Here is a 16,135-nt window from a genome sequence, read left to right as displayed (position 1 = left end):
ACTATGCTACCTAATGTGGGGAAACTATGTTACCTAATGTGGGGAATATGTGCTACCTAATGTGGGCAAACTATGCTACCTAATGTGGGGAAACTATGCTACCTAATGTGGGGAAACTATGTTACCTAATGTGGGGAAACTATGCTACCTAATGTGGGAAAACTATGTTACCTAATGTGGAGAATCTGTGCTACCTATTGTGGGGAAACTATGCTACCTAATGTGGGGAAACTATGCTACCTAATGTGGGCAAACTATGCTACCTAATGTGGGGAATCTATGCTACCTAATGTGGGGAATCTATGCTACCTAATGTGGGGAAACTATGCTACCTAATGTGGGGAAACTATGCTACCTAATGTGGGGAAACTATGCTACCTAATGTAGGGAATCTATGCTACCTAATGTGGGGGGCTTGAATGAGCTGCGGCATATGGGAGGCCTTAATAAATAATTAGAAACTTATACAGCAAGTGACATATGGGGGTCCACCTGAGTAAGTGACACATGGAGGGGGGGTGCTGAACAATTGATGTTTTGGGGGGGGGGGCACAGGCACATTCTTTGCACAAGGGCCCTCTGCTGTCTGTGTCCGCCCCTGGGTAGAGAATAAGGGGTAAAGTGGAACATAGAACAAATGCAGTTATTTTTTTCTTAATTTTTTTTTTTTAATGAAGTAAACGAGATAAAGGTAGGCAATGACTTTTCCTCAGTCTGAAGCGCGGTCCTCATCGGCAGGAAGCAGTGAGGAGGAGGAGGATGACGGAGGTTCTGATTCCATCTCTGCTTCTTTTTCGTCCCTCTCTATATATAGGGCCGTAGCCATGAAGAAGGCCCCTCCGATGACTGCCATTATGGTGCAGGTCATGAGGGCATACTCCAGGCTGCGGTATTTCAGAAGAGGGGATTTGGCATATCCTCGTTCGTAGGTGTCAGATATCAGGCCGATGAGGTACGGGCTGCCGGCGTCACCTAGGAGGTGATAGATTGTCATCTGCACGGCCAGGGCTGAAGATCTCCTCCACGGAGTTACTACTTTTAGTATAATGTCAGATATGAGGGTGAAATTTACTGACAGAAGCGTCTCTCCGATGAAGATGAAGATGTTGGTGGCAACGAGGCTGATGTTGCCAAAAGTCAATGCCAACAGAAGAAAAGGGGCGGAGAGCATCATCGCGCATCCACACACAAGCGGGTCCGCCCGTGGGTTGGATTTGCGATATCTTTTACTTATCTCCGTCCCTGCTACAACTCCCAGAATGCCGGAAACGACTGTAACCACACCAAATATTAGGATGTCGTGATAGTCACACGGTTCAGCAAGGCAAGGGTCCTTCTCTTGGAAGAGTGTTCGTGCGTGGGTCAGGAATGACGGACCCCATACACCTATGGCTCCCACTATGAAGGATACAGCCGTCGATCCCATGGTGGTTAACATGAAGCTTCGATTTTTAAATAGTTTTTCAGATCTGTCGCCCATTTGGCAAACTTCTGGGATTTGTTGTTCTTCTTCCCGTTTGTAGTCGTTCTTGGAAGCTCCTTTGTGACCAAAATCATCAAAGCCACAGCTATGAGGCCCAGGCCAGGGGTGACCCGAAATGCCCAGTGCCAATCGCCCCTTGCTGCATCAGTCACTTTGGGCCCGATGATGTATCCTAGTCCGCAGCCTACAGGTATGACGGAGTAAAACACGTTCAGCATGCGGGTCCGCTGGTCACTTGTAAAAAGGTCTGCAATGATGGAGGGGGCGATGGTGCAGAAAGTCGCCTCTCCGGCTCCAACCAGTCCACTCGTCAGCAGGAAGAGCAGGAAATACCCGTCAGGGATGAATGACAGGGTAAGTGTCATGCTCAGCCAAACGATGACTCCTGCGCAAACAGTATATTTCTTATTACAGTGGTCGCCCAAATATCCGGCAATTGGTGCGACCAGCACGTAGCTTCCAATGAACAATGTATTCAATAAGCCGGACAGACTAGCATTGGTGTCATATGCTTTCTGTATATAAGGCAGCACCCCCGCCACGCTGGAGCGATTTGCATAGATGAGCAAATTAACAAAGGCGAGGATCACTACGGTGATGATGGAACGTGCGGTGGACATCACGCTTAGAGATGGCAGGTTCTGCCTCTCAGGGATATCGCCCTTTTCTACATCCATATCACTATGGTCCTCCATTGCTTCTTCCTCCTCCTTCAGCAATGGGTCTTGTGGAGAGGCCATGGTCACAGGTCAGAGCCTGAAAACACTAGAGAGAGAGAGATAAGTGAACACATTAGACAACATGTCATCATTCCTGTCATTATACAATAGATCCTTCATACAGAGCAGAAATGTCCAGCACAGAACCACAAGATAACACTAAGACCATCGCAGCCTCAGAAGAAGATGCTTCTCTATAAGTGTTTTATATGGAGACGTCTTCCCTGAGGTTACCAATGTCTGATAACCCTGAACCTGTCCGGTCCTAGTAATATCTGATAACCCTGAACCTGTCCGGTCCTAGTATTATCTGATAACCCTGAACCTGTCCGGTCCTAGTAATATCTGATAACCCTGAACCTGTCCGGTCCTAGTAATATCTGATAACCCTGAACCTGTCCAGTCCTAGTAATATCTGATAACCCTAAACCTGTCCGGTCCTAGTAATATCTGATAACCCTGAACCTGTCCAGTCCTAGTAATATCTGATAACCCTGAACCTGTCCGGTCCTAGTAGTATCTGATAACCCTAAACCTGTCCGGTCCTAGTAATATCTGATAACCCTGAACCTGTCCGGTCCTAGTAATATCTGATAACCCTAAACCTGTCCGGTCCTAGTAATATCTAATAACCCTGAACCTGTACAGTCCTAGTAATATCGGATAACCCTGAACCTGTCCGGTCCTAGTAATATCTGATAACCCTGAACCTGTCCGGTCCTAGTAATATCTGATAACCCTGAACCTGTACGGTCCTAGTAATATCTGATAACCCTGAACCTGTCCGGTCCTAGTAATATCTGATAACCCTAAACCTGTCCGGTCCTAGTAATATCTGATAACCCTGAACCTGTCCGGTCCTAGTAATATCTGATAAACCAGAACCTCTCCGGTCCTAGTAATATCTGATAACCCTGAACCTGTCCGGTCCTAGTAATATCTGATAAACCTGAACCTGTCCTGTCCTAGTAATATCTGATAACCCTGAACCTGTCCGGTCCTAGTAATATCTGATAACCCTAAACCTGTCCGGTCCTAGTAATATCTGACAACCCTGAATCTGTCCCAGTAATGGTGGATTATAAGGGCTTGGCTGAATGGTCACTGGGCCATGTGAACTTCATACTGTAGATACAATTGGGCTATCCTGCTATATACATTTACTAATAATGAACCTACCCCACCTCATTGGGATCTATCTGTCCCCTATATGACTTTCTGCCACTAATTGATTTGAAAATGTTCCCTTTCGGAGTACCCGGAGTATTTCTATTGTTAGTACACACAGAATTCTATTATATAATATTATATTTCTGCCCTAATCTTTCTGTTATTCTTTTACTACACCACCAAATCTTTCTCATAGACTTATATCTTTTAGAACTTCATGAATTAGGACTCTTTTTCTTGGGGGCTTTTTTGGGCATAATTGCATTTTAGCAGTTTTGCAAGAAAAAGCTCTGGTCATGATACTATCTGTGCGTTTTATTATGTTTAATGCCTAAGCCAAGTATTGTCACAATGCTATGAGAAATATAACTTTTGTTATTTCTTTTGGAAATTAATTTCTTGGTTTTTTTTGCTAAAAAAAAAAGCAACAACAATAAAAAAAAACCCTGACAAACAAAAAGCCCTGTGTATGTATGAATAGAAGAGGCTGAGACTTACCTTGTGGTTCTCTCTTCAGACAAGGAACGGTCAAAATCTGGAATTCTCTATCGCAAATAGAAACTCTCTAACAAACACTTTGCACCACAGGTTGTGAATGCAAAACACACTGAAGAGACTGCAGCCGGCGCGCACCTCCTTGTACAGCTTACGGTGACATCATCACAAGCATGTGTGACATCACAGGGTTCTAAACCATCTTCAGGTATGTGTATATCTGTATAGTAAATGTGAGTAGCCATATTAGTCCAGTGATGCAGATTGTAATACCTTTTTTATTGGACTAACAGAATTTTGTAGAGACAAACTTTTGGGATTCCTCCCTGATAATGTATAAAGTCGTTTGATCATTAGTCCTTGACTATTGGACTTGACTATTGGATAAAGGGAGAAATCCTGAAAGCTTGTCTCTACAAAATTCTGTTAGTCCAATAAAAAAGGTATTACAAGAGACTGCAACATATTTTTTGATTTGTGTGTGTATATATATATGAGGTTAAAAGAGCAATAAACAACAAAAAAATAGCCTTCAAAAAATACAAATCTGATGGGTCAGCTATAACATTTAAACAGTACAAGGAGCTTAATAAAATCTGTAAAAATGTAATAAAAACAGCAAAAATTCAAAATGAGAGACAGGTGGCCAAAGAAAGCAAAACTAATCCTAAATATTTTTTTAGATATATAAATACAAAAAAACCAAGGACAGAGCATGTAGGACCCCTTAATAATGATAATGGGGAGGTTGTCACAGGCGATCAAGAGAAGGCGGAGCTACTGAATGGGTTCTTTAGTTCTGTATATACTATGGAAGAAGGAGCTGACATTGGCCAGGTCAGTGCTGGTAACACATCATATAATGTACTGAACTGGCTTAATGTAGAGATGGTACAAGGTAAGTTAAGTAAAGTAAATGTAAGCAAATCTCCAGGGCCGGATGGACTACACCCAAGAGTTCTTAGAGAGGTAAGTCCAGTAATATCTGTACCCTTGTTCATGATATTTAGAGATTCTCTGGTGTCTGGTATTGTGCCAAGGGACTGGCGCAAGGCTAATGTGGTACCAATCTTCAAGAAGGGCTCTAGGTCTTCGCCAGGCAATTATAGACCGGTAAGTCTAACGTGCATTGTGGGTAAATTGTTTGAAGGACTTATAAGGGATTACATACAGGAATACATAGGGGATAATAGTATTATAAGTGATAGCCAGCATGGGTTTACTAAGGATAGAAGTTGTCAAACCAATCTAATTTGCTTTTATGAAGAGGTGAGTAGAAGCCTTGACAGAGGAATGGCTGTGGATATAGTGTTTCTGGATTTTGCCAAAGCGTTTGATACTGTCCCTCACAGACGTCTGACAGGTAAGTTAAGGTCCTTGGGCTTGGAAACTTTAGTTTGTAACTGGATTGAACACTGGCTCATGGATCGTACCCAGAGAGTGGTGGTAAATGATTCGTACTCTGATTGGTCCCCGGTTATTAGTGGTGTACCCCAAGGTTCAGTACTGGGCCCGCTGCTGTTTAATTTATTTATCAATGATATAGAGGATGGTATTAACAGCTCTGTTTCTATCTTTGCAGATGACACCAAGCTTTGTAGCACGGTACAGTCTATAGAGGATGTGTATAAGTTACAAGATGACTTGGATAGACTAAGTGTCTGGGCATCCACTTGGCAAATGAGGTTCAATGTGGATAAATGTAAAGTTATGCATCTGGGTACTAATAACCTGCATGCGTCGTATGTCTTAGGGGGGATTAAACTGGCAGAGTCACTGGTAGAGAAGGATCTGGGTGTACTTGTAGATCACAGACTACAGAATAGCATGCAATGTCAGGCTGCTGCTTCCAAAGCCAGCAGGATATTGTCATGTATCAAAAGAGGCATGGACTCAAGGGACAGGGACATAATACTCCCCCTTTATAAAGCATTGGTACGGCCTCACCTGGAATATGCTGTTCAGTTTTGGTCGCCTGTTCATAAAAGGGACACTGCAGAGTTGGAAAGGGTGCAGAGACGCGCGACCAAACTAATATGGGGCATGGAACATCTTAGCTATGAGGAGCGATTAAAGGAGTTACAATTGTTTAGTCTTGAGAAGAGACGTTTAAGGGGGGATATGATAAACGTATATAAGTATATTAATGGCCCATACAAAAAATATGGAGAAAAACTGTTCCAGGTTAAACCCCCCCAAAGGACGAGGGGGCACTCCCTCCATCTGGAGAAGAAAAGGTTTAGTCTAAAGGGGCGGCACGCCTTCTTTACCGTGAGGACTGTGAATTTATGGAACGGTCTACCTCAGGAACTGGTCACAGCAGGAACAATTAACAGCTTTAAAACAGGGTTAGATACATTCCTGGAACAAAATAACATTAAAGCTTATGCAGAATTATAAAACTACATCCCTTTCCCTTATCCCCTTACATCCTTCCCTTCAATCCCCTGGTTGGACTTGATGGACGTATGTCTTTTTTCAACCATACTAACTATGTAACTATGTAACTATATATAGTTCCAAGCGTGAGTAGGTGCCTCCAGCTAGGGTCCGTGTCCAGGATTCTGCATACGTAGTTCCAAGGAAAATGCTGTGGCACTCAAGGTATGGTGAAAAAATTAAAACTATTTATTCATCCCAAATGTGCAAAGAGCAACGTTTCAATGGTCTCACACCATCATTATCAAGCCACTTGATAATGATGGTGTGAGACCATTGAAACATTTTTTCACCATACCTTGAGTGCCACAGCATTTTCCTTGGAACTACGTATGCAGGATCCTGGACCCGGATCCTAGCTGGAGGCACCTACTCACGCTTTAGGAGTGCTGCTTTCTTCTTTGACATATATAAATATACACCTAGAAATACATCAAGTACATAAAAACATCTTTTAGAAAAATATTTCTCCAGGCCTGCCGAGTATATCCCCGTACTTCACAGTGTCTTCTTAGTTTATATATTTTAATCTTTTGACCTTTTAACCCCACTAGGACCAAGGGCATCCTGGGACTTAAAGGGGTATTCCAGGCCAAAACTTTTTTTTTTATATATCAACTGGCTCCAGAAAGTTAAACAGATTTGTAAATTACTTCTATTAAAAAATCTTAATCCTTTCAGTACTTATGACCTTCTGAAGTTAAGGTTGTTTTTTTCTGTCTAAGTCCTCTCTGATGACACCTGTCTCGGGCAACGCCCAGTTTAGAAGCAAATCCCCATAGCAAACCTCTTCTAAACTGGGCGTTTCCCGAGACAGGTGTCATCAGAGAGCACTTAGACAGAAAATAACAACCTTAACTTCAGAAGCTCATAAGTACTGAAAGGGTTAAGATTTTTTAATAGAAGTAATTTACAAATCTGTTTAACTTTCTGGAGCCAGTTGATATATATAAAAAAAGTTTTTGCCTGGAATACCCCTTTAAGATTGAACCGATTATTATTGATATATGTCATGAATGCATCAACGGTCAGATGGTCGGACGACCAAATGGTGACCACATCGTCTACATACCTCCCATACCATGCGAGGCTTGTGGAAAATGGATTGGTGTCAGAAAAAATAAACTGCTCCTCCCACCAAAAAACAAAAAGCTTAGCCCGAGCTGGTGATGACTTTGCTCCCATTGAAGCACCCGTGCGCTGCAAATAAAAATTGTTACCAAACATAAAATAATTGTGTTTTAACACAAAATCTACCACCTCAATAATGTAATGTCTCAAATCCACAGAATATTTAGAAAATCTCATCAGTATATCCGAGATAGCTGATAATGCCAGGTTTTTCGGAATACTGGAATAGAGCGATTCAATGTCGCAAGTAAGCCACGACAGAGAATCGCTCCATGTGAATTTAGTTCTTCTGACCAGGAGTTTACTGAAAATTCAGATTGTTCAGATACCACGGACACTAGCGGGGACTCAGAACCGCAATATGTGAACACTCACAAGAATCGCAATGCTAGAAGACAGTCAAAAAACGAGGAAGGCGCGGTGGTAGAAAACATAGGAAGAAGAGCTTCGGAGCGTAACAAGGACAAATGGAAAAAGTAATAAAAGAGGATTTTCAAGTCATTAACATTTCTGCACAAATCATTACAGATGAAGAAACCTCGGTCCTGTGGAAAGGACTGGGTTTCTCTCCTACACATCATTTTGATGTTTATCGGACAATTTTGGATATAAATAAATTTGTGAGAACTTTAACAGTTAAGAAACATTTTTTTGTGGAAAATGCTGATGAACCATCGGACCCACCTCAACTTTCTATAAACCCTGATTTACCACTAATGCATACGTTAGCAGAACAAATTGCTTTTAGAGATCTCTGTCTCCTTGAAAATAGTGGGATATCAATTCGTGATGAAATGAATACTGCACATACCTTCTCCACTAAAAACCAAAATTTTTACCCCATACAGACCAGACCAGCAATTTTTGATTGGTTCCAGGACCTTATCATGAAAGATTTGGTTAATCTACAATCAAAAGTAATGTCCAATACAACTCGTCCTAATTTGAATAAAAAGGAGGCTGCTGCCATAAAGAAATGAAAGAAAAACAAAAATTTGACGATCCGATCCACCGATAAAGGCGGCTCGGTAGTATGTATGGACACGGGACTGTATATCAATTTAAATGAAAATCTACTATCTGATGATAAAACTTACCTTAAACTTTGTGGGGATCCCACTGAACCTTTTAAAAAAGAACTGTTGACTCTGTTGGAAGAGGGGAAAGCCAGATCTATTTTGACCCAAAAAGAAGTGGATTATATTTTCGTGCCTTCTCCAATTATTCCTATCTTCCACTCGCTACCCAAGCTGCATAAGGACCGATTCCCGCCGCCGATGCGTCCGATCGTGGCGGGGATCGGATCCCTTAACGAGCACCTATGCGAGTGGTTGTACTCAGTACTGCAACCTCTGGTTATGCAATGCCCAAGTTATATCAAGGACACTAAGCACGTGCTAAAAATCATGGATAAATTCACATGGAGCGATTCTCTGTCGTGGCTTACTTGCGACATTGAATTGCTCTATTCCAGTATCCTGAAAAACCTGGCATTATGAGCTATCTCGCATATACTGATGAGATTTTCTAAATATTCTGCGGATTTGAGACATTACATTATTGAGGTGGTAGATTTTGTGTTAAAACACAATTATTTTATGTTTGGTAACAATTTTTATTTGCAGCGCACGAGTGCTTCAATGGGAGCAAAGTCATCACCAGCTCGGGCTAAGCTTTTTGTTTTTGGTGGGAGGAGCAGTTTATTTTTTCTGACACCAATCCATTTTCCACATGCCTCGCATGGTATGGGAGGTATGTAGACGATGTGGTCATCATTTGGTCATCCGACCATCTGACCGTTGATGCATTCATGACATATATCAATAATAATCGGTTCAATCTTACGTTTACCCACACATGGTGTAAAAGTGAAACCCCCTTTTTGGATGTCATATTACGTGGCAACCCTGATACAAATAAAATTGAGGTTGATCCTTACAGAAAAAAGGCAATACCATCCGAAGGGCGAATTCATGCCATTCCAAACAAACAGTAAGAGCCATACCAATAGGTGAACTTATACGAATTAAGCGGAACAGTTCTTCCGCCGAGGTGTACCGCAGGGAAGCTGATGCAGCATGCACACGCCTGGCGGCTCGAGGTTACCCTGGATGGCTCCTGAAAAAAGCTCGGTCGAGAGTGGATCCTATAGCTCGAAAATCCCTTTTTACAAGTAAGCAACCAACTGAATCACAAGATTGTCCTACATTTGTCACCACGTACAGTCCAGAATTTAATTACATCAAACGCATTGTAATTAAACACTTACCTTTGCTATCAACAGATCCCACGGTAGGGGAGATTATAAAGTCAGGTGTGAGATTTGCAGCGAGGCGGGCACCTACTCTATCCAATCTCCTTGTTCCCAGTATGGTGGACACGGCTAGTGTTACCACCCAGTGGATTAGCACCAAGGGCTTCCACAAGTGCGGTAAATCGCGGTGTGTGGTATGTCCCTTTGCCGAAAAATGCCAGAAAATAGAAGGTACGGTGGATGGCAAATGCCATGTCATTCACAACTTTATAAACTGTGATAGAACTTTTGTTTTATATAAAATCATGTGCACACCCCTTAAGGACTCAGGGTTTTTCAGTTTTTGCACTTTTGTTTTTTCCTCCTTACCTTTTAAAAATCATAACCCTTTCAATTTTCCACCTAAAAATCCATATTATGGCTTATTTTTTGCGTCGCCAATTCTAATTTGCAGTGACATTAGTCATTTTACCCAAAAATGCACGGCGAAACGGAAAAAAAAATCATTGTGCGACAAAATCGAAGAAAAAATGCCATTTTGTAACTTTTGGGGGCTTCCGTTTCTACGCAGTGCATATTTCGGTAAAAATTACACCTTATTATTATTCTGTAGATCCATATGGTTAAAATGATACCCTACTTGTATAGGTTTGATTTTGTCGCACTTCTGGAAAAAATCATAACTACATGCAGGAAAATTTATACGTTTAAAAATGTCATCTTCTGACGCCTATAACTTTTTATTTTTCCACGTACAGGGCGGTATGAGGACTCATTTTTTGCGCCGTGATCTTAAGTTTTTATCGATATGATTTTTGTTTTGATCGGACTTTTTGATCACTTTTTATTCATTTTTTAATGGTATAAAAAGTGACCAAAATGCGTTTTTTTTTACTTTGGAATTTTTTTGCGTGTACGCCATTGACCGTGCGGTTTAATTAATGATATATTTTTATAGTTCAGACATTTACGCACACGGCGATACCACATGTTTATATATTTTTTTTTTACACTGTTTTATTTTTTTTATGGGAAAAGGGGGGTGATTCAAACTTTTATTAGGGAAGGGGTTAAATGACATTTATTAACACTTTTTTAAAACTTTTTTTTGCATTGTTATAGGTCCCATAGGGACCTATAACACTGCACACGCTGATCTCCTATGCTGATCACTGGCGTGTATTAACACGCCTGTGATCAGTGTTATCGGCGCTTGACTGCTCCTGCCTGCATCTCAGACACGGAGCAGTCGCCGATCGGACACCGAGGAGGCAGGTAAGGGCCCTCCCAGTGTCCTGTAAGCTGTTCGGCGGTACCGCGGTGGTCCTGAACAGCCCGACTGAGAGGCCGGGTCACTTTCACTTTAGAAGCGGCGGTCAGCTTTGACCGCCGCTTCTAAAGGGTTAATACCGCACATCACAGCGATCGGCGATGTGTGGTATTAGCCGCGGGTCCCGGCCGTTGATGAGCGCCGGGACCGACGCGATATGATGCGGGATCGCGGCGCGATCCCGCTTCATATTGCGGGAGCCGACGCAGGACGTAAATATACGTCCTGCGTCGTTAAGGGGTTAACATATGTGGGTTCCACCAAAAGGTCCCTTAAAAAACGCATTCAAGAGCACATTAGACATGCTGCTGGCCCTTTAAGCTCGAACATTTCTAACATATCTAAACATTTTCTAATATGTCATAATTCAGACACCACTTCCCTCAGGTTCTCAGGCATTGAGAAGGTGAACCTAAATAAAAGGGGAGGTGACCATATTCGATCCCTCCACAATAGGGAAATCATGTGGATTTATCTTTTGAATTGCATTCAACCCCATGGTCTAAATAGCAAAACAGATTTAATATTACATTACTGATATGTCTCCGAATAATTTATCTGTGTTTGGTCCCATGTTTTTGTTTTTGTTTTAATCAAGCGCACATGTGATGTGGACCTGTCCATCCCCTTCCTGTGGGAATGGGGAAAATGCCCTGGAGTATATAAGGGTGCCTCATTTGAGGATCTACAGGCTATGAGTAAGGATCGATAGATCAGAAACGCGTCAGCCATGCTTGGGACCCCCCCTCTGTTTGTGCAATATTTCATATTTTTGATATGTTCACGGTTTGTCTGCCACCGTGAAGGCTTTTAAGGAAGAACCCTGAATAAAGACGGACGTTTTACTTCTACTTGCTGGCTTTTTTAGTATTTTATTTTAGTTTTATCCACTGTGCCAGGGATGAAAATTATTCCAAAAGAAACTAACTCAACTGTCTATGCTCCCCCGTTGCTCCAATATTGGTGTCCCGTTCTCTGTTCGCCGCCTTCTGCTTTTCCTGCAGGTCAGTGAATCACGGTGCGCTCAGTGTCATCATTGTTTCAGCACCAGTTTTACAAATCAGTGTGCCTCCAGCTGTTGCAAAACTATAACTTCCAGCATGCCTTGACAGCTAGAGACTGTCTGGGAATGCTGGGAGTTGTAGTTTTGGACCACCTGGAGAGACACTGTTTTGAAAACACTGCCTTAGTCAGTATTTTCCAACCTGGGGACTTCCAGCTGTTGCAAAACTACAACTCCCAGCATTCCCCTGACAGTCTTTAGCTGTCCAGGCATGCTGGGAGTTATAGTTCTGCAAGAGCAGGAGACACTCAGGTTTGGTAGGTAGGTCCTTAGTCCATTGTTTTCCAACCTGGGTGCCTCCAGCTGTTGAAAAACTCTAACTCCCAGCTTAAGACTGTCCGGGCATGCTGGGAGTTGTAGTTTTGCAACAGCTTGAGGCCCCCAGGTTGGGAAACACTAACTACGGCAGTGTTTTCGAAACATTGTCTCTCCATCTGTTGCAAAACTACAACTCCCAGCATGCTCGGACAGTCTTAAGCTGGAAGTTAGAGTTTTGCAGCAGAAGGTGGCATTTTGGTCGGTAGTTGGGCCCTTAGTCCAGTGTTTCCCAACCTGAGTGCCTCCAGCTGTTGCAAAACTACAACTCCCAGCATGCCCAAACAGCCAAAGCCTGTTTGGAAAACACTGGACTAAGGGCCTACCTACCAAATGTAACGTGGCCACCCACCTACCAACCAAACATATTACCTACCTAGCAAATGCTTTTCCTGCCTACCTAACAAACGTATACCGTATATACTCGAGTATAAGCCGAGTTTTTCAGCACGATTTCTCGTGCTGAAAACACCCCCCTCGGCTTATACTCGAGTGAACTCTCCGCCCTCAGTGGTCTTCAACCTGCGGACCTCCAGAGGTTTCAAAACTACAACTCCCAGCAAGCCCGTGCAGCCATCGGCTGTCCGGGCTTGCTGGGAGTTGTAGTTTTTAAACCTCTGGAGATTCGGAGGTTGAAGACCACTGCGGCCTTCGACATCATCCAGCCCCTCTCACCCCCTTTAGTTCTGTACTCATCTCCGCTCAGCGCTGGTCCGGTGCTGCAGGACTGTCCGGTGGGGAGGTCGTCCGGTGGGATAGTGGTTTCGGGCTGCCATCTTCATCGGGGGGGCCTCTTCTCCGCGCTTCGGGCCCGGAATAGTCACGTTGCCTTGACGACGACGCAGAGGTACGTTCATTACCAACGTCCCTCTGCATCATCGTCAAGGCAACGCCTCTATTCCGTGCCCGAAGCACAGAGAAGAGGCCCCCCGGTGAAGATGGCAGCGCGGAACCACTATCCCACCAGACGACCTCCCCACCGGACAGTCCTGCAGCACCGGACCAGCGCCAAGCGGAGGTGAGTACAGAACTAAAGGGGGTGAGAGGGGGCTGGATGATGTCGAAGGCCGCAGTGGTATTGAACCTGCGGACCTCCAGAGGTTTCAAAACTACAACTCCCAGCAAGCCCGGACAGCCGATGGCTGCCCGGGCTTGCTGGGAGTTGTAGTTTTGAAACATCTGGAGGTCTGCAGGTTGAAGACCACTGTATCAGACATTGACAAGCGGTGATGATGATGACATGTGGTGATGATGACAAGGGGATGATGAAGGGGGGGGTGTGGGATTATGACAAGGGGATGATGAAGGGGGGGGTGTGGGATGATGACAGGGGGATGATGAAGGGGGGTGTGGGATGATGACAAGAGGATGATGACAAGGGGATGATGAAGGGGGGGTGTGGGATGATGACAAGGGGATGATGACAAGGGGATGATGAAGGGGGGGTGTGGGATGATGAAGGAGGGATGATGACAGGCGGTGATGATGAAGGGGGGATGATGACAGGGTGATGATGATGAGGGTGTTAATGACGTGGGGTCTGGATGATGACAGGGGGGATGATGTATTTCCCACCCTAGGCTTATACTCGAGTCAATAACTTTTCCTGGGATTTTGGGGTGAAATTAGGGGCCTCGGCTTATATTCGGGTCGGCTTATACTCGAGTATATACGGTAACCTACCTACCTAGCGGCAAACCTTTTACTTGCCTTCCTACCAACTGAACTTACTACCTGCCTAAATAACTTGCAAACTTACTACTTGCCTACCTACTTAGAGAATGCTCTACTTACCTAATTTACTACTTGCAAACGTACTACCTGCTTACCTAGCAAACATATTACCTGGGTGGGGGGGGGGCAGGCATATTCTTTGCACAGGGGCCCTCTGTTGTCTGTGTCCGCCCCAGTATATGATATCTGTTAAGGTCCTTTAACCTGTCCTGTTTTATCCTGCAATCCATGTACTAGTTTAGTAGCTCTTCTCTGCACATTTTCCAGTGTATCTATATCCTTCTGGACTGGAGATACAGCCTCCAGTACTGCACACAATACTCCAAGTGAGGTCTCACTAGTGTTCTGTACAGCGGTATGAGCACTTCCTTCTCTACTGCTCATACCTCTCCCTATACACCTTTGAGCATGTCCCTCTCTACGACTAATACCTCTCTCTATACACCCAAGCATTCTGCTAGCATTTTCTGCTGCTCTATGACATTGCCTGCATACAAGTCTTCTGAAATAATGACCCCTAAATCCCTTTCCTCGGATACTGATCTTAGGACTGTATCAAATATTCTATATTATGCCCTTAGGTTTTCACGCCCCAAGGTGCATTATCTTGCACTTATCTGCATTAAATGTTCAGTTGCCATGATCATTCCTCTAGTTTACCTTAATCATTTCCCATTTGCCGTATCCCTCCAGGAACATTAACCGTGTTGCCCTATGTAGTTCCATTTCTTTTGGACTCCGCTTAAAATTTTCCAGTCTGATAGAGACTCATTTTCCAATAATCTAATTTAAAAAAAGTGGGTTTTTCTAAAAATGTTAAACTTTTGTTTTTGTGTGGTGTTAGTCACTGTTCTTGCATTAAACCACACTTACTGGTGATCACTAGATCCCAAGCTTTTACCTACAGCAATATCATATACCAAATCCTCATTTGAGAACACTTTCTGAGTTGTCTCCTCAACTACTTGTGGTACAGATAATCTCAATATAGAATTCAGAATATCTGTACTCCTGGCAGAACTAGCTATTTTGGTTTTCCAGTTCACATCAGGTAGATTAAAGTCTCCCATGAAGACAACTTCCCTTTTTAATGTTATTTTAGCTATTTCTTCAACTGGTAGAGTATTTAATTGTTTTACTTAAAGGGGTACTCCTGTGGAAAACAAATGTTTTCAAATCAACTGGTGCCATAAAGTTACTGTATACAGATTTGTAGATTATATCTATTTAAAATTCTTCAGGCTTCCAGAACTTATCAGTTGCTGTATGCTCCAGAGGAAGGTGTGTAGTTCTTTTCAGTCTGACTGCAGTGCTCTCTGCACTCTCTGTCAGGAGTAGAACAAAATCCCCATAGCAAACCTCTCCTGCTCTGGACAGTTCCTTACATGGACAAAGTCAAGCCGGTTAGTATTTTAGGTTAGGTAGGTTGGGTCGCTTCCTTGTGTAAGCCACGACCACAAGTTTGAAGGCTAATGCAATATGCCTGTATTTGTCAGAGGGGCTTTTGGGGCACATATCAACAGGGCCGGATCTCACCACTTAGCGTCCAACTCTGTTACATGCCCTCCACCTTTTTAAATCACATCACATATCATTTTCAGGGTATGCCCCCTTAAGGTATATTTCCCTTTGCGGCAGTTAAGGCACAATTCAAGCTGCTTAGTATTTTAGGTTAGATAGGTTGGGTCGCTTCCTTGTGTAAGCCACAAACACAACTATCTTTAACTGATGCAGAAGTAGTTGTTTAAGTCCTTACAGTACAGATTAGAACAGAGGAGATGCAAAGATTTGGGACTTTAGACTTGATTTTCAGGTATCCCAAGCCAACTAATGTCTGATTAGAACTACACCGCTAGGGTATGGACCAGCCCTTGGAATCCAGGGGCCTGAAGCTTTCTACCGTATCTATCCTGGACTAGCAGTGTGTGGCCTGTCAGCCCACTGGCTCCTGTGCCCACAGCTAGTAATTTCTGAAACAGAATGGCGTGGTTGCTTGTTTAAG

The 16,135-nt window shown here is 43.4% G+C and overlaps 1 pseudogene; it reads right to left on the bottom strand.

Annotated features, from left to right (window-relative positions):
* Window positions 1-676: 676 nt before the first annotated feature.
* Window positions 677-4,012, bottom strand: LOC130358032 (protein spinster homolog 1-like; annotated as a pseudogene).
* Window positions 4,013-16,135: the final 12,123 nt, after the last annotated feature.

Source organism: Hyla sarda, chromosome 2 (genome assembly GCF_029499605.1).
Source record: "Hyla sarda isolate aHylSar1 chromosome 2, aHylSar1.hap1, whole genome shotgun sequence".
NCBI classification, from domain to species: Eukaryota; Metazoa; Chordata; class Amphibia; order Anura; family Hylidae; genus Hyla; species Hyla sarda.
The sequence above is the reverse complement of the archived record's forward strand: the minus strand, read 5'-3'. Positions and strand labels throughout refer to the sequence as shown.